The 13508-nt window shown below is 35.5% G+C and overlaps 1 protein-coding gene across 4 annotated transcripts in view; it reads left to right on the top strand.

Moving 5' to 3' along the window:
• The first annotated feature begins 342 nt into the window (after positions 1–342).
• TANK (TRAF family member associated NFKB activator) overlaps positions 343–13508 on the top strand; it is an 87870-nt gene continuing 74704 nt past the window's right edge. For 2 of the 4 annotated variants that reach the window (XR_010944426.1, XM_067741746.1), the window contains exon 1: positions 343–408. The gene's annotated coding sequence lies outside the window, so the exon portion shown is untranslated. Of the gene's footprint in view, positions 593–13508 lie in introns of all 4 variants that reach the window. The other 2 variants (XM_067741748.1, XM_067741747.1) reach the window with 2 other exon arrangements.

Below are 13508 nucleotides of genomic sequence, written 5' to 3'. Positions count from 1 at the left end.
AAATCTAGTCTTCACCTACTGTTTATAAATATACTGCTCAGGTCAAAAAGTGACTTCTTAAAACCTAAAAAAAGCCATTTATCAAATAAGCTTACTTTAAAATTTTGCTACATGAAAATGTGCTTAATCCAAATATAATTTGGGGTTTACAATTTCTGGATTTTTGTTAAAACGTCCTAGCTCTTCAAGTAAAGTATCTTTGCTTCAAAAGGAAGTCAAAGTTACAGCCACGGTGGTTTACAGAACATTTTCTGGTAGTCTTTGCTTTGTTTCAATATCTTGCCATGATTGGCTGTTGAAAGTTACAAAAAAGGAAGTCTTCAAGGCGGGGGATTTCTCAGTGGAAGTTCCCAGTTTAACTCAAGGGAGATCTCAGGACAGTTGGGGCGGCACTGCTAGAGACTCGAGGTAAAACTTCCAGACCCTGTAACTGCCTACTTTTTTAAAAGCAATAGTCTATGAAGGAAGCCTTGTAACCTGGAGAAGAGGTAATCAAAACTTTAGTAGTTCCTACCAATTCTCAAGCTAGCAAGGTGGCCTGGATGTCTTAAACTGAAGTGTTGCAGATTTGCTCTACAATTCCTTCTGCTAAGTGAGTAATTTATGACATGATTCAGTAATGCCTTTTATTCATTGCCACAGTTGGAAATTCAGCCTTTTGAAAATGGAGTCCCTAGCCAAGGCTAAAGGAAAACTTTTTAAACTGTGATCTTTTTGCATTCTTCTCAACTTTTAAGGTAGAATTTATGTCTTTATTTGAAATGATTTTTTTTAAGTTTATATCTGGAATATAGCTTTCTCCAGTGAGTGGTTTTTATAACATAAGACTTAAAAGATATATATTTAGCATAAGTTAAGTTGTATACCGCTTACTAGGTTGAAAAGTAAATACTGTATATATTCATACTTTTTTTGGTTAAATTTTTAAAGGTCAATTCTGGCCTGATCCAGTGTGTTCATTCAAACATTAACTCACATTTACTATTTTTCTATCTTCTAAGAAACACATGTTTATGAATATTTCTTTACAGTAAAGTATTAACCTTATAGAAAACTTGGCATTTCCTACCTTCGAACATTTAAATTTACACAATAATAGCAATCCAGTCTTATTCTATTATCAATTGGCCTTTATTTTCACAAAAAATGAATATTAAAGATAGTATAGTATATTCTCAAGAATAAGTAGATAGTTCAAAAAGATTAAACCTCAAGGATCATTACTATTGTTATATTAATAGCTGCCATTATTGAGTGTCTGCTACAGGGAAATGGTCACAGGATCTCCCAGCTAGTAAGTGGTAGAGCCAGAGCTTAACCATAAATCCACATCATTTCTTTTTCCATGGCTCTCTCTTACCACTGCCCTGCCTTCTTACAATACTGAAAAAGTGTTTTGAGTTATCTTATCTAAACTGCAAACGGATGGGGGGAAAATGACAATACTTGGTCAAGATCACAGAGAAGCCAAGTCATTCATAGAAGCTTAGAATTCATTCCTAGGTCTTCCTTGTCCTCACTTGCCCACCCCATCTCCTCACTCCCTCCAGGGCTCACTTCCACCTGGGCACAGGTGCACACATTAGTCTGCCTCCATGCAGAAGGGGGGACCTATGGCTGTATACCAGGTCTAACCTGACTGAAGTTCCTGCTAGCAGCCAACTAGAGCAACATCCAATTATTTCTCTTAAACACTTATGACAATGAGAGAGATGGCCAACTGGAAGATTTAAAATAAATATGTTAAATTCCTCCCCAAAAGAGCTGGTTGGAACTTCATGAAACTTACGCACTAATTTGAAGAAAATAATTATCCTTACAGGAGAGAACCTTACTGTCTGCAAACATTCTTTCTCTCCATGTGTTAAGGCCTCAGGAAACATAGGTTGGTTGTTTATTATAAAATGTATTCCAATATATTTTATCTTCTTCATGTGTGTCATAGGGATGCTATCTTGATAGGGGTATTATTTCCACTATATTTTCTAACTAATTACTGCTGACATTTAGGAAAGTTCTTGAAAACATAATTTTATCTTGCATCCAGTCATTATATTGATATTTTATTTATTTCTAAATTATTCTAAATTATTTTAGGTAATTCACATGCAAAGCCTAGATAGGAAGAATTTACTTTTGTCTTCTTTTTTCTTCTGGTGGTGACATTGGCCAGAACTTCTAGAACAGTGTTTAATAACAGAGGAGATTGCAGCCAACCTCATCATGTTCTCATCTCAGTGGGAATTTCCCTAGTGGTTAACATTAAGAATGACGTAGGCTGTTGGTTTGAGATAAACACATTAATCATAAAGACCAAATAACTACCAAATATGCTTCTAACCCTAGTTTGCTAAAAGTGTATCAAGACTTCATGGTAAACTATATTCATTGTCTTTTTGATATCATCAGAGACAGCTGTATGGTTTTTCTACTTTAAACTATATAGTGCCCTGTTGTTACACAATAGAGTAATTGTATTTTTTAAAAATTACGTGTTGTTAAAAATCATCCCTCGGTAATAAAAGTAGGTTTATAATTATGAAGTATATTTTGTTATTGCCCTGGTTAAGATAATAAATTGGTTGATCAAAGCAAACCAAACCCACACATTTCCTCATTTTCTCTTCAATCCACATGCTTAAACGCCTCTCCCCTATTATTTTGGCTTCACAATTCAGTTCACAACTCAGATTAACAGAAAAGAATGAAAACAATGTGGCATAGCCAAGGAACCCTATCAAGGCAGAGCAACCAACACTCAGACAAAGCAGCTGTTCCTACACATTGTGCAAAAAGCTTTCTCCCTATTTTAACACTGCTAGCTGCAGACCACAATTCAGTTACAACCAACAGTGGTGTGCAAAATGTGTGTCCAAATTGATTTATCTTACACCAATTTATATTAAGAAAATACATACTGAAAAAGAATTAATGAGAATTTTTGCATTCCTATTCATAAGTGAAATTCATCTGTATTTTAATTTTCTGATAAAAATACAAAACTCTCCATGTTCTAAAAAAATTTCGTGGGACTTATCGGCTCCTTGAAATGTTTAAAGAGCATATCTTAGCACTCTGTCCCTGACACGCACTTTTGGAAGTAATTCTTTAAAAGCTTTTCAACGTTTTCTATTGTTATTGATCTATTCAGGTTTTATGCCATTTTTTCGCACAGTTTAGGTTATTTGTTGTTTACAAATAAAATTTTATCAAAATTTTCAAATGTATTGGTATACATGGTATTGTAATTTTTACCATCTCCATAACCATATGGATATCCCTTTTCGTTATGTTTTCTCTCTCTTTTTTTCCTGATTGAACATGTCAAAGGGTTAGTCTCTTGGATGTATCTCATTTATGGTTAGCTCTTTTTTAAATAAATAGTTTTTGCTTTTATCTTTATTACTATTTTCTTACTGCCTTTCCTTCCTTTTAGATTATTTTACTTTTCCCTTCCTCAGTTTTAGATTTGGTTGCTTAGTTCATTTATTTTTTTTCTTTCTTATTTTGTAATGAAAGTATTTAAGGCTAGGAATTTTCTGAGTACCATTTTAACTGTTCTTACACATTTATATCATTTTCACATTATTTCATTATTATTTTATGTTTTTCTAACTGCAGTTTTATTTCCTCTCTGATCCAAGAGTTATTTAGAACAATAAAGGTTTTTCTTGTTTTTTGGATTTTTTTTACCTAACAGACTTTATTTTTTTCGAACAGTTTTAGATTTAGAGAAAAAAAGAGTAAACACTACAGAGAGTTCCCATGTACCACCCTGCCTCTTCCCCCGCACCCCTGCTCCCCAACATACTTTCCCCTGTAATTAACGTATTAGTGTATGGTACATTTGTGACAATAGAGGAACAATATTGATACATTTTTATTAACTCAGTTTATAGTTTATTCAAATTTCCTTATTTTTTCCTTTTACAAAAATTGAGGTAAAATTCACATAACAAAGTTAAACATTATAAAGTGAACAATTTAGTGGTATTTAGTCCACTCACAGTGTTGTGCAACCACCACTTCTATCTAGCTTCAAAACATTTTTACCACCCCAAAAGGAAACCCTTTACCCATTAAGCAGTTGCTCTGCATTTCCTGCTCTCCTCAATCCCTGGCAACCACCAATCTGTGTCCTGTCTATATGAATATACCTATTCTGGGTATTTCACATAAGTGAAATCATATAACCTGTGACTTTTTCTGTCTGGCTTTTTTTCACTTAGCATAGTATTTTCAAGATATATCCATGTTGTAGCATATGTCAGTACTTCATTTCTTTTATGGCCAAGTAATATTCTGTTGTCTATGTATACACCATTTATTTATCCATTCATCTATTGATGGACAGGATAGTTGGGCTGTTTTCACTTTTTGTCTATTGTAAACAGTGCTGCTATGACCATGCATTTACATTGTATGATTACCTATTTTCAATTCTTTTAAGTATATACCTCACGGTGGAATTGTGGGGTCACATTGTGGGCTAATTCTATGTTTAACTTTTTTTTTTCCTTTTCTTTTTTTTTTTTTTTTGTGGTACGCGGGCCTCTCACTGTTTTGGCCTCTCCCGTTGCGGAGCACAGGCTCCGGACGCGCAGGCTCAGCGGCCATGGCTCACGGGCCCAGCTGCTCCGCGGCATGTGGGATCTTCCCAGACCGGGGCACGAACCCATGTCCCCTGCAACGGCAGGCGGACTCTCAACCACTGCGCCACCAGGGAAGTCCTATGTTTAACTTTTTAAGTAACTGCCAAATTGTTTTCCACAATGACTGAACCATTTTACATTCCCACCAGCAATGCATGAAAGTTCCAGTTTCTCCACATTCTTGCCAACACTTGTAATTTTCTGGGTTTTTTGTTTTGTTTTGTTTTTTGTTTTCTGTTTTTGGCTACGTTGGGTCTTCGTTGCTATGTGCAGGCTTTTCTCTAGTTGTGGCAAGCAGGGGTTACTCTTCGTTGCAGTGCACAGGCTTCTCATTGTGGTGGCTTCTCTTGCTACGGAGCACAGGCTCTAGGCGTGTGGGCTTCAGTAGTTGCAGCATGCGGGCTCAGTAGTTGCAGCACACAGGCTCAGTAGTTGTGGCAGGTGGGCCCTAGAGCGTGCAGGCTTTAGTAGTTGAATGCATGGGCTCAGTAGTTGTGGCTCGCAGGTTGTAGAGCGCAAGCTCAGTAGTTGTGGCGCACAGGCTTAGTTGCTCCACAGCATGTGGGATCTTCCCAGACCAAGGATCAAACCCACGTTCCCTGCATTGGCAGGCGGATTCTTAACCAGGGAAGTCTCCTTTATGTTTTTTAAGTTATTATTATTATAGTCATCCTAATGGATGTTACATGATATCTCATTGCGGTTTTGATTTGCATTACCCTAATGACTAATGATGTCAAACATCCTTTCATGTGCTTTTTAGCCAACTGTATAGTCTCCTTGGAAAAATGTCTTCAAGTCCTTTACCCATTTTTTAATTGAGTTGTCCTTCTGTTGTTAGGCTAATATAATAAAAGAGTTCTTTATATATTCTGGATACACGACTCTTATGAAATACATAATTTGCAAACATTTTCTCCCATTCTACAGATTGCCTTTTGATAATGTCTTTCAATGCACAAAAGTTTATTTTCAAAAATTTTTAGAGTCCAATTTATTTTTTTCTTGATTGTATTTTTTTGTTTATGATTTTGGTATCATACCTAAGAATCCATTGCCAAATTCAAGGTCACAATGATTTACGTCTTTTCTAAGTTGTATAGTTTTAGCTCTTGTATTTAGATTACTTTTTCACTTTGAGTTAGTTTTTGTATATAATGTGAGATAGGGGTCCAGTTTTGTTATTTTCATTATGGATATCAGTTGCTCCAACATCATTTGTTGAAAAGACTATTCTTTCTCCATTAAATGGTCTTTGTACTCTGCTCAAAATCAATTGGCCATAGATGTAAGGGTTTATTTCTGGACTCTCCATTCTATTCCTGTGGTCTATATGTCTATCTTTATGCTCTTATCACACTGTTTTGATTACTGTAGCTTTGTAATGAGTTTTGAAATGGGGAAGTGTGAGTCCTCCAACTCTTTTAATTTTTTCAATATTCCTTGGTTATTTAGGGCTCCTTGCAATTCTACATGAAACTGAAGATTGGCTTTTTCATTTCTGAAAAAAGTCATTGGAATTTTGATACAGATTACATTAAATCTGTAGATCATTTGGGGAGTATTGCCATTTTAACAATTTTAACTCTTCCAATTCATGAACACAGGATGTCTTCCCATTTATTTAGGTCTTCTTTCATTTTTTTCAGCAATATTTTGTAGTTTTCAGTGTACAAGTCATTTGCCTCTTTGGTTAAATTTATTCCTAGATATTTCATTCTTTTGGATGCTATTATAAATTAAGTTGTTTCCTTAATTTTCTTTTTGAATTGTTCATTGATAACATATTGAAACCAACTGATTTCTGAGTGTTGATCTTGTATCCTGCAACTTTGCTAAATTTATTTATTAGCTCTAGTAGCTTTCCTGTGGATTGTTTGGGATTTTCTACATGTAGGATAATGTCATTTGCAGATATAGTTTTACTTCTTCCTTTTTAATTTAGATGCCTTTTCTTTTTCTTGTTTAATTGCTCTTGCTAGAACTACCATGACAATGTTGAATAGCAGTAGTGAAAAAAATCACCCTTGTTTTGTTCCTGATCTTAGGGACAAATCTTTCAGTCTTTCATCATTGAGTATGATGTTAGCTGTGGGTTTTTCATAAATTCAGAATGTCTTAATTTCTCCTTCATTTTTGAAGAATGGTTTTGCCGGATATAGAATTCTTGGTTGGCACCTATTTCTTTTTTTTCCCCAGCATTTTAAATATGTCATCCCACTGCCTTCTGGCCTCCATGATTCCAAAGTGAAATTGGCTGTTAATCTTACAGAGGATCCCTTGTAAATAAAGAGTTGCTTCTCTCTCGCTGCTTTCAAGATTCTCTCATTGTATTTGGCTTTCAACAGTTTGATTATAATGTGTCTCAGTGTGAATCTGAGTTTAGTCTACTTGAGTTCACTGAACTTCTTGAATGTACAGATTCAGTCTTTCATCAAATTGGGAAGTTTTCAACCATTATTTCTTTAAATATATTTTCTGCTCCTTTTCTCTCACCTCTCCTTCAGAACTTCCATAATGCATATTTTGGCTTACAAGATGATGTTTCATAGGCCTCTTAGGCTCTATGCACTTTTCTTTATTCTTTTTTCCTTTCTGTTCCTCTATCTAGATAGTTTCAATTGTCTTATAATCACATTCACTGACGTCTTCTGCCTGCTCAAATCTGTTGCCCCTCTAGTGAATTTTTCATTTCACTTATTGTACTATTCAGCTCCAGAGTTTCTATTTGGTTCCTTTTTACAATTTCTATCTCTTTATTGATAATGTTGTCTTGTTCATACAACATTTTCTGATTTCCTTTGGTTTTTTGGTCTACAGTTTCCTTTGGCTTTTTGGGCATATGTAAGACAATTGATTTAAAGTAAGAGATTTTCCTAGTAAGTACAATCTCTACACTTCCTTAGGGTGAACTTTTAAAGACATTTTAAATGATAATTCTGACTACTTACTTAAATTAAAAATCAACTGCATGTAGAATGACCTACTTAAGTTACAGATATTATCTATACAACATGGGTTTGAACTGCATGGGTCCACTAATACGTGGATTCTTTTCAATAAACATGTACTACACGATCTGCAGTTGGTTGAATCTGCAGTTACAGAACCATGGATATGGAGGGCTGACTGTAACATTATATGTGGATTTTCAACTGCATAGGGGGTTGGTGCCCCAACCCTCTCATTGTTCAAATGTCAACTGTATTAGCTAATATTTATTGAGTTCCTCCTATAATCCAGGCCCTGTTCATATATTATCTCACTGTACACATACACATACACACACAACTTTTTTTTTTTCTTTTGTGGTACACGGGCCTCTCACTATTGTGGCCTCTCCCGTTGCGAAGCACAGGCTCCAGACGCGCAGGCCCACCGGCCATGGCTCATGGGCCCAACCGCTCCGCGGCATGTGGGACCCTCCCAGACCGGGGCACAAACCCGTGTCCCCTGCACCGGCAGGCGGGCTCTCAACCACTGCGCCACCAGGAAAGCCCCACACACAACTTTTGAGGCCAGTATTATTATAATCTATACTTGACAGGAGAAGAAACTGAAGCTCGGTGTTGGTCATATGGTTAGTAAATGACAATACCAACATATGACTGGGGCAATTCTAATGAGAACTCTCATTTATAGCCTGCTTGCATTAGCCTATGTCAGCTTGAGTTTGCCTTTGTGAGGGCAATGATCATCTAGGCCTCAGACTGTGTTACAAGTTTCTTTAATATTAGTTGTAATAGCCATCCTAACTTCAGAAACACACAAATATGTGTCTTGGAATTTCAAGTGTGAGGCATGTCATAAAGGGGAAAGGACAGGGTGAAATAGGAGCCCATAGTTCTAACCTGGAAGAGAAGTCAAGTGAGGCCCTGCTTTGAATCAGACCATTCAGCTGAGGCCTTAATAGACCAAGCAAAATGTGAGGGAAACATGTTCTAGTATGAGGAAAACACACTAGCAAACACCTGAAAAAGACAGAACACGGAGCATTTGAGGTGTTGAAAGAAGCCAGAAGAAGAGGCAGGATATGAGTCTGGAGAAGTAAGAAGAAACCTTATACTATGTTTAGAGTTTGGATTTTATTCTAAGGTTAATAGAAAGTGACTTTAGGTGCTAAAGGAACATAATAAAATTTAGAATTTGACAAGAGAAAAAGTTAGGAGAATAGTTAGGAGATTGTGTAGTAAATATGAATTTGATGATGGTCTGAACAAGGGGTGTCAGTAGAGTCAGAGTGTGACAGTGAGGACAGAGTTGACAATGAGAACAGAGTATATGCATGCAAAAACAATGTTGCAGAGGAGTGCTCACAAGAGTTACCTTATTGGATGAGTTTTACATCTTCATTACATGAGCAATGTTTTCCTTTCTTTCTCCTCTATTGAGGAGCATGAAAAAATGGAGAATTCTATGGTGGTCCAATGGTTAGGACTCCTCGCTCTCACTGCCAAGGGCCAGGGTTCAATCCCTGGTGGGGGAACTAAGATCCCACAAGCCATGAGGTGCGGCCAAAAACATAAACATAAACAATAAGCATATAATTTTTAATGGCTTTATTGGAGTATAATTGCTTTTAATTCTACTTGTAGTTATTTACCTTTATATTTTTTTAAAAATCTAAAATAATATATGTTCAATTATAATATCATTGTTAGAATGAGAGCCTATCATTTCCTTGTTTTCACATATAGAAGATAAGAAAATGAATAAATTAGAACTTTCTCCTTCCTGCCACCTCTCTTCTACCCACTTGAGTTTTTGTTGCTATAATCAGGAAGTTTAGAACAAATTATTACTAAACTATTTATTTATACTTGGACCTTATATCTTAAAGATTATTTTTAATATTCTCATTATATTTGCAACAAGTTTTTACCTAATCCAATATTTAAATTATTTCAAATATTTACAGATATTTCTTTTATATCAGAATTTCACCTTTCTTAGTTTTTGCACTTTGATTCCCTTCTGACTAACTGAAGTGTATGTCCAGTTATTTCAGGACATAGGTGAAATATCTCTGAACTATAAGGTATCTAAGAATATCTTAGTTTTCTTTTCCTATGAAAATGATAATTCGAGTGGGTATAGATTTTGTAAGTCAAATCTTTCTCAGGCTGCTGTACGTGTTATTCTATTCAGCTTCTGAAGTTTAATGTTGAAGTTAAGTCTATTTTTCATTTTTTTTCTTCCTTTGAAAATAGTTTCATTTTTTAATCTGTATTCTTATTGAATTTTTTCCATACTTTAGATTCAGAAAGCTTTCTCTCACCCCCTGATGACTAGACTAAGGCCTCTCCAATGTGTTTTTTGAGTACCCTATTCTTACCCTTATTGTTATGGTGTAATACCACATTGTATAGCAATTGCCTGTTTCTTGTATGCATATCATCCACAATAGACACTAAGTTCTTTTAAGGTAGAACTGTGACTTGGTAATCTTTGTAGCCCTAACTTTTAGCATATAGCAAGCACTCACAAAATGGTTCCTGAATAAATGAATGGATACATAATTTAACATTACAATCTTTATCAGGATAGGTCAAAATGTTGGGCTCTTTTCATTAATACATTTCAAGACTCACTGAGTTCTTTTCATCTCTGATTGTCTTATATCAAAGTATTACTTCGGATATATTCTGATATATCTTTAGTTGCTATTTCTGTTCCATTTACTCGGATCTCTTTTTCAGAAGTTGGAGCACTATCTTTCCACTATTACATTTAATGGTTTTCATCTATTTCTCCTTTCCATTCACATTTTGAGAGAGTTTTTCAAGCTTTTTCTCTAATCATTGATTTAACATTCTGCAGTATGGATTCCATTTTTTATTATGTTCAAATAATGTTTGAATTTTGATGTTGCATGTTCTGTGTCCTTACAGCCTTAACTTACCCAACTTTGTTTTTATTTCTCCCTTCTTGTCTTAGCTCAATATCATGCCTTAGATTTCAACTCTTGTATCACAGAAAATACAAATTGGATTCTTTCCACTTACTTATGCTTCTGGCAAACCATTTTCTAGAGTGTTCATTTTCTCAGGATTTGGGGGGACTTTGCTCTTCTTCCTTTGTGCAGCACAGTCTTTTCAAACGGATGCTTTATCTTGTATTACACTCATTAATACAAGTATATTATATCTTGTATTAAACTATTCCAAGGTTTGTGTAGCCCTTACTAACCAGAAGTGTGGATTTTATTTGATTCTTCTCATTATCTTCCTGATTTCTACTAGCTCCTCAGCACAGATCTTGAGCTGGGAGACATAAAGACATGCATAGTTCACAGCTAACTTTTGGACCTAAAGCTAACATTTACCAACTTTGTCACTATGAATACTGGCCTGAGGCAGAGATCCCTCACCCTTATTGCCTAGTTGTTTTAATATGAAGAAGAGAATTCCTGGTTAATCAGGAAAAAATCATTGGTCTTTTCCTTGATACGAGCCATGTATGAAAAACTAAACTCCCAGAGAGTCAAACACACAGCTCTATCTGCCCAGGCCCTTCCATTATTTGCTTCACATATCCTTAGATACAGAGTATCACATCTGTCCACTCCCATTGGGATCATGTTGATATACTCCAAACCAGAACTCAAAAATATCAATAGATAATAAAAACATGTACTAATGGGGGACAATGAGGCAACAAGTTGTAAAATAGTACTTGAAGGTAACACATAGTAGTGGGGTTACTGTCCAATTCACTAGTAGGTGACATGAAGCAGATAGCTTTCTTACTATCCTTCAGGGTCACAGGTTTGCTCACCTTCAAACAACAAAGTTCATGTCCATTTCAGCCCTACAGTTCTTGCAAGTGGTGGAAAATCTTGTCAAATTCTGTCAGTAGGATGCTTATCAGCAGGGTTATAGCAACTCTGGAAGACTCAAGCCCAAGGTAGCAAGGCTTGGCAAGTGAGTGAGCACCTATTTCAGCCGAGTGCCCTGTACAGGGCACAGCCTCTCAGCCATATGCGCTGGGTCTGGTCATCAATCCTGCCTTTTGATGCTATTATGAGTTCTCATATTTTTCTGATTTTTCATTAGGCATTTAATTCAGAGACTCTGAGACAAAAATAGCTAGTCCAGATGTCATCCTAAATCAGAAGTCAACCAGATTCTATTAATAGTGATATTTCGCATCAAAGATTTGACTAAGACCATTGATGCATACCTGGCATTCCAAGTTAGTTGTGGTAAGTGTTTATACTGGCAGCTTTCCTTGTTTCTAGATTTATATTCAGAACTCTCAATAAAATATTAAGCAGTTTTGAAAACAGGTCCTGAAATAGTTTTAATAAAGCTGCAGTTCTCATTTTCATTCCACCCTACCCTCCAGTACTACTTGTTAACCTGACGTATATAATAATATAAGGAAAATTAGAGTGAAATTATGTCAGTTTTAAAGAATTATTCCTCAAATGAATATCCCAACTCAATTCCTAACCTTAATAAAACATATTGTATGTCATTTCTAAAAAATTCATCATCATTATAAAAAAGGAAAATGTTTGACACTGTTTTAGCACAAACTCATCCACTTACCCCAGCATTTATGCATGTTTCAGACATTGGAGCAGTATGCAGCCACTTCAACATCATGGGAGTGGAAAGAGATAAAAATATATAGTTAAGAAATGTGTGTTTAATTTTTTCTTTCCTTATTTAAAGTGTTTAGCACTTTCATATTTCAAAATGCTCATGAATTCAGTTTTAGATTCTGAGTGTATTATTAAATTCTACTATTTAAATTAGAAATAGTCAAAGTAGCTCCTTCAATTTGCTCAAAAGCAGTGCTGGATAAGTTAGACTTTGTTAAAATTAAATTTTTCTGCTCTGCAAAAGACACTGTAAAAAGAATGAAAAGACAAGCCACAGACTGGGAGAAAATATTTTCAAAAGATACATCTGATAAAGGCCTGTTATACAAAACATAAAAAGAACTCTTAAAATTCAACAATAAGAAAACAAACAACCCAATTTTAAAATAGGCCAAATACCTTAACAGATAATTCACAAAAGAAGATATACAGATTGCAAATAACCATGTGAATAGATGCTCCACATTATATGTCATCAGGGAAATGAAAATTAAAACACAATGAGATACCACTCCACTCCTATTTGAATGGTCAAAAGCCAGAACACTGACAACACCAAATGCTGATGAGGATGTGGAGCAAAAGGAACTCCCATTCATTGCTGGTGGGAATGCAAAATGGTACAGCCACTTTGGAAGACACTTTGGCAGCTTGTTACAAAACTAAATATACTCTTGCTCTACAGCCCAACAATCACGCTCCTTGGTATTTACCCAAAGTAGTTGAAAATATGTGCACACAAAAACCTGTGCACTAATGTTTATAGCAGCTTTATTCAACTTGCCAAAAGTTGAAGCAACCAAGGTGTCCTTCAGTAGGCAAATGGATAAATAAACTGTGGTACATCCAGACAATGGAATATTATTCAGTGCTAGCAAGAAATGATCTATCAAGCCATGAAAAGGCATGGAAGAAACTCAAATGCATATTACTAAGTGAAAGAAGCCAATCTGAAAAGGCTACCTACTGTATGATTCCAACAATATGACAATCTGGAAAAGGCAAAACTATGGAGACAGTAAAAAGATCAGTGGTTGTCAGAGATTAGGGAGAGGGAGAGATGAATAGGTGGATCATAGAGGATTTTTAGGGCAATGAAATTATTCTTGTATAGTATGATAGTATAATGATGGATACATGTCAGAGTGTATAGAGTATACTAGTATCCTCCAGTATACTGTAGTATAATACTATAATGATAGATACATGGCATTATGCTTCTGTCCACACCCATCAAATGTACAACA

Source organism: Pseudorca crassidens, chromosome 6 (assembly GCF_039906515.1).
Source record: "Pseudorca crassidens isolate mPseCra1 chromosome 6, mPseCra1.hap1, whole genome shotgun sequence".
Lineage (NCBI taxonomy): Eukaryota > Metazoa > Chordata > Mammalia > Artiodactyla > Delphinidae > Pseudorca > Pseudorca crassidens.
Note: the sequence above shows the minus strand (reverse complement) of the source record. Positions and strands in the feature narration are given on the sequence as shown.